Source organism: Xiphophorus couchianus, chromosome 15, assembly GCF_001444195.1.
Source record: "Xiphophorus couchianus chromosome 15, X_couchianus-1.0, whole genome shotgun sequence".
Classification (NCBI taxonomy): Eukaryota; Metazoa; Chordata; class Actinopteri; order Cyprinodontiformes; family Poeciliidae; genus Xiphophorus; species Xiphophorus couchianus.
The window spans coordinates 2,447,094-2,453,137 of NC_040242.1; positions in this window are offsets into that span (position 1 = coordinate 2,447,094).

The following is a 6,044-nucleotide window of genomic DNA, read 5'->3' on the forward strand; positions in this document are numbered from 1 at the left end:
AGACAACAATACTTGCTAATATTTTTAATAAACCTAGATATTAGCAGTATTTTAAGTAAAGAATAAAGTACATTTTTGTAGGTATTAAATGAGTGTTAAAGCAGCAGACTGGCCTCCTTCAGCCCTAACATGAGGCGTGGAGCGGCTGGAAGTGTGGCCTCTGCGGGCTGACTGTGGGAGAACAGGTGGGCATAGTTTCTGTCAGATAGTGAGAGATTGATGGAGTGGGTCAGAGCGCTGACGGCGGGTATTCCCTTACAGTAACGGCTGAGCCGGAGACAGCTGGGCACTGGACCCGATGCGCGCACCGCAGCGCAGCGCGGCGTCCACGGCCCGCCACATGGAGACGCATTGTGCTCCTCCTGAAATAACTTCATATGGGACACTAAGATGCAAGCTGGCCGAAAAACAGCGATAGATTTAAAATAAATCATAGTAAAAACAACAACACACCGCTGTTAGTAATGTTACTATTATGCGTCCTTGAACAGGTTGGGTTTGTGAGCGATACAAAACATGTTCATTACTTTTTTCCCCCCACGAAATCAATCTTATATGACGAGATTTTAGGGATAATTTTCATGGTCACATGCCTGCAAAAACGTCAGTAAGCAGCCATAGTTTGTCTCTTTCACGGTGAAGAAGAATACATTTAGTCAGCGGCGACCCCTAACGTTAGGGAGGATAACTACAGCAAACAAAAGTGAAGCGTCTTCAAGACCTTAATGATTCCTGAAGGAAAACCTACTGTGTGATGTGTTGGTTAAGAACATTTTATAATCTGTTCAATTTAATGGGAAATATTTTATTTTTACCACATACAGCAAAAATACTAAATATTACCAAGTAATTTTGGTCTAGTGCAAATATTTTAATACACTTGAAATAAGACAAGAAATAATATCTTGTTTGTAGTCAATAATATCTTAATGTTGATGAAAAACCTCTTGTTTTATTGTTAGATAATTTTAGTTATAACAAGTCATTTTTCCCATCTCAAAATTTAAATGATACTTTTTCATTAATATTAAGGAATTATTGACTGAAAACAATTCCTGTCTTATTTGTAAGTTATTTTGTTCTTATTTCAAGTAAACTAAGATATTTTAATTAGAATCTAAACCAAAAGTACTTGGTAAGATTTTGTGTTTATACAATGAAAGGTTTATCTTGAGCAAGAACCTGGCGACTGTGGGAAGAAACAACTACCTTTTAACATGACACTTCCTGCTCCAATGGCTGCAGGTTTTTTTAAAGGTGATTCAGTTTGTGTTGTCACAGAATTGATCAAGCCTTCAATCTCACAATTTGGTTTTATGTATTATTCTCTAAGACATGTTTGAATAAAATGGAGAAAATTATTCTACGGGATTCCATAGATGCAAATCCTGAGCAAAAACAAAAGAAATAATAAATGTAAATACTTGCACTGCAAGTATTTCAGTGAAAAATATCCAACAATCTTTTTTTTTAAAGCAATTTCCTCATTTTTCTTTCTCTCAAATATTTTTGCAGAACCAACTAACATGGACAAAGACGCTCAGTTTCCTCAACGCCTCTCTCCAATCTGATGAGTTTGATATGATGAAGCTGTTTGTGCTGAACATTTTTATCCGTCCCTTTCAGGTCTTTAGCCAAACGTCGAAGGCGGACATGCTAAGCTACGTCTTTACTGTTTTTCTCGCTCGCGTGCAAAACCTCTGTGAACTCCCCAAGGAACGCAGAGCGAAAAATACCGTCACTGTTTGGAGTTTGAGAGGCGAGCAGTGTTTAATCACACATCTTTCAAAACCGCATTGCCACATAATGAGTCCAGTCAAGGGCAAGTCGCTTTAGCAATGCTTTAATCAAAGTAAAAATGCACTCAATTTAAGGAACAATGTCTGAAAAAAAACATCATTCTGCGTCTGTTTTCCGGGGCCTTCCGTCCGACGAGGTTGTCACTGAAGTCTCACAAAGCGCTCATGTTTTGAAAGAGCAATAAATTAGTTTTCTTTTTTTCCTGGTCCATAATACAAAACGGCCATGATATGTTCGTTGGTCTTGATAAGGACGGTCCGTCGGGAGGAAAAAAAACAATTATGCATCCGCATCAGGATAACCGTTTGTAGAATAGGATGGATTAATTTAGCGTTTGCTCTCATTTATGATGTTATCCAGCTTTAGAAAAGAGGAAAATGTAATTTAATCTTCTTCACACCTTTGATTACACATTTCTTCCATTAAGAGAAAAGAAATTCAATTCATCTGGACTCTGGAAACGTCAAGAAAATGTCTTACAGGTGGCAACACTAAACACACAAACAGCTTTTATCCTGATCCCTAAGAGATGTTTTTACATTCAAATCAGTTTAAGTAACCAGACTGCAATGGTTTCCTAAAATCCCTGAGTTTATTCTTAGAAATATTAGTAATCTAAAACACTGATTGCAATAGTAAAAGTTTGAGAATTATTACTGTAGTATAAGTGAACAGATTTTAGCTAATGTAGCAGCTTATTTTGCACCTAACTCCAAAAAATAAAACTGTTTTAGGAGGGAAGATTTGCTGTTGTGTTCATATTAGTAACACAAACTGGCACAGGAGGTTTATTAGATTGTTAATCTGTCGTGTTAAAACCATAAACTTAAATATATTTTATAGGAATTTTAAATGGTAGCCCACCTTAAGGTGCCACATAATTATGAAATGGAAGAAATTTTATTTTACGAAGAAACATCAAAATGTATTTGTCTTCAGCCTTCCTGACATTCACTGCAATTACACTGAAAAAAGTAAATGGAGCTCCAACTTATTTGGTCACAAATAATTGAAGTTTGTCAAACTTACTTTATTTATGTTTGTTTAACTTGACAATAAACTAAATAAATTAGCTTGGATAAGCCTCATTTGATGACTTGTGCCCAATTAATTGAATATATTTAAGTTGGATCACCTGTTCTGTTTTTTCAGTGTAGTCTGGTTGTTTATTTAGTCCAGTAGGAAGCTGAACTTCTGCCCAGTATAAAGTCTTTTACAGCTTCTAACTGTTCCAGTATCATCCTCCGTCCATTTTCCAATCAGCTTTGAGCTTCCCTGTCCCCACAGCATGATGCTGCCACCGCAATGTTTTATGGTGGTTAAGGTGTTTTCAGAGTGACATGCAGTGTTTTCATGTCGGTCCAACAGTTTAATTCTGTTTTTATTCAACATTATCATCTTTTTCTAAACATTATTTTGAAGTCTTGTAGTAAAGTCAAGTTTATTTGTATAACACATTTCAGCCATAAGGTCACAAAAATCACTTTACAGGATAAAAACATAACGCAATAAACAAACAAAAACATGAGATTACAGTAACAAAATAAAGAAAAGTAAAGAAAGTTGCAATTAAAGCTGGAATTAATATATTTTCCAGTTATTATTAATCAAAAGCAGCTCTTAAAAGGTGAGTTTTCACCCTTGATTTAAAGGAAATCAGTGTTTCGACTGTTTTTCAGTTTTCTAGAAGTTTGTTCCAGGTTATATTAGCATAGAAACTGAATGCTGTTTGTCTGTTTGATTCTGCATCTAAAATGTAATTTTAGACGGATCACTTTAGTACATTTCTTGCCATTTTTTAAAACACAGTGTTTATTTCAATTTTTAGAATTTAAAATAAAGATAAACATAAAAGAGGATGGATTTCGGATTTTATTCCAAACTAATATGTTTTAGAAATGTTACTGTGACTTTTACTGTGAATTAAGAGCAAATATTGCAGTAAAAACCGGCATTTGTTACTATATCTGTATTTAAAAACATGAACTGGTTAATTTTAGTTTTTAGTCAAAGTTATGAAGATCTATTGTGGAAGAGCCAAAGAGCCATTTCCAAACTATAATATAGAAAATCATGAATTACTCAAGAAGTTAAAGTTCTGTTATCTTTTTAACTTTAAGATGCTTTACATCTCAGTTTACCAGTTTTGCACAGTTGTTGTAAGATACTCATGCAACAACCTACGAAGCAGCTAATGAAATGAATTTAAAAGAAACAGAAAATTTAAGAGTAAGAAAGTGTATTTGGTATGTTTTGTTGTCATTGTTTAGTTCCACAGTTCAAAAGAAAGAAGCAACCCTGGGCTGCAGCTGCAGGAAGAAGCCCGTCTTTTATTTCTTAAGGAGAGGGCGGCGTTCCTAAATTGAGGTCTGACAGTCGGATATTGATTGCGCTGAAACCTTGGAGGCTGCAGAGCCCACACCTCTCCCTCGGTCTGCTGGATCTAGCATTGTTCTGGAAGAGACTGACCTTCAACTTGACTGATGGATAATTTGTTAGCAAAACAATGGCTGAGACCTGAAACTTTCCTGAAGAAAACATGAGTTTTTATTAGACGATCTGGGCAACAATTTAAAAAAAAGAGGGAAGGTTAAAGGTTGATTCAAGAGATTTAGTTTAAAATATATATTTTAACATTTTTATTGTTATTTTCTTTCCAAATAAGTGAGGAAAGGAAAGAAAATAGTAAAAGTGTAAAATCTTTGAGCCACGTCTACTGAATCTGCTCTTTAAATCAAAGAAATTTGACAAGTTTTAGGTATTGAACTTAAATTTGTTTGTGAAAGCAGTAAATTGTGTTTCTCCAAGAGTCGAGAACTTAAAAAAAACACAGAAGAAAAAGACGGGAGTGGGAACATTTCCCAGGATGCCTAGCGGCGGGTGTTGCACCACGAGGGAGGCGGATGTGTTACATGGTGACAAATATTCATTTTAATGAGCAAAACGTTTTCTCACACTATTTAAGCCCTGATAAAATATTTCTGAGCAGAATTCAGTGTAAAGGTTAATACAATTAATTATTAGATCAGATATTTTGTTCAACCAAGAATTTTAAATCGTCCAACATTAATTAAGTAGTTATTTTTTCTTGATAATGTGATTGAAAATGTTACAGAAATGTGTCAGTGAGGACAATTTTCCTGCCTAATGTGAAATGATTATTTGGTTAAAATTATAAATAAAGATCAATGTATTATAAGAACTATAAAAAACTATCTTGAGACAACATATCTCCTTTTAAATCAACTTAATTAACTTTAATTTCTGAATAAAACCAAAACAAGTTTCTAATTTTATTGACTTGCATTTTCAAGACAGCAGGTGAAACTTCATTTCTAAGTTAAGGCACCTCAAAATGTTTTTCAATGTAGAACCATATTGGTGCAACAGTTTATATCAAAGTATATTCATGTGCCAGAATGGCCCAGTCAAAGTCCAGACCTGATGTGTATACATCTCAATGTATGGTAAAACTTTACAGCTTCTGTTTGTTTGTTTTTCATCTCATGCGACTGAACTTGATATATTTTGCAAAGAAAAATTGACAAAGTTTCATTAAAATAGTTTCAGCAAAAAAGTGATTTTTATAAATTAATGCCAAAAAGCTGAATTTTTATTGAATTTTATACATTAAACATCATTTTCCTTTCACTTCAACATCATTGTGCTGATCTATTAAAACACACCGTCTATGATTGTAATGTGACAAAATATTTAAGCTTTATTATTGATTTTGGAATTAAATTCTCTTTTGTTTAATATGTTTTATGAACCTTTAAGCCATTTTGATATTGTTGACATGTTTTTCTCTTAATGTTAGTTTAACCCAAACACTTCTGCAGGTTTTCACTCTTTAATGCGCTGAAGGTTGTTTAACAAGCTAAAGCTGCAACAGCCTGTCCTGTGATTACATTTGCAACTTTCTGCGGTTCTCTTTATACTCCCGCCTCTCTGATACTTGTACAGGTTTTTCTTTCAGGTTGCAACTGAACAAAGACAAAAGTGTGTTTGAATTTTAAATAAAACTCAGACTTTTAATTCCTATAAAATGGCTTAACCTTTAAAATAAGGATGAACAAAAGTAAAGGCAGCACCTGATTTAGCTTTGTGGTGTAGATCCTTGGGCCCACCCACTCCCACTCTGAGGCTTTGTGGTTCCCGCTCAGCGCTGCGACCTTCTGAGCAGAAATCAACACATCATCAGAACCGTTTCACTTCCCATCCTTGACTCCACATTTTTCGAC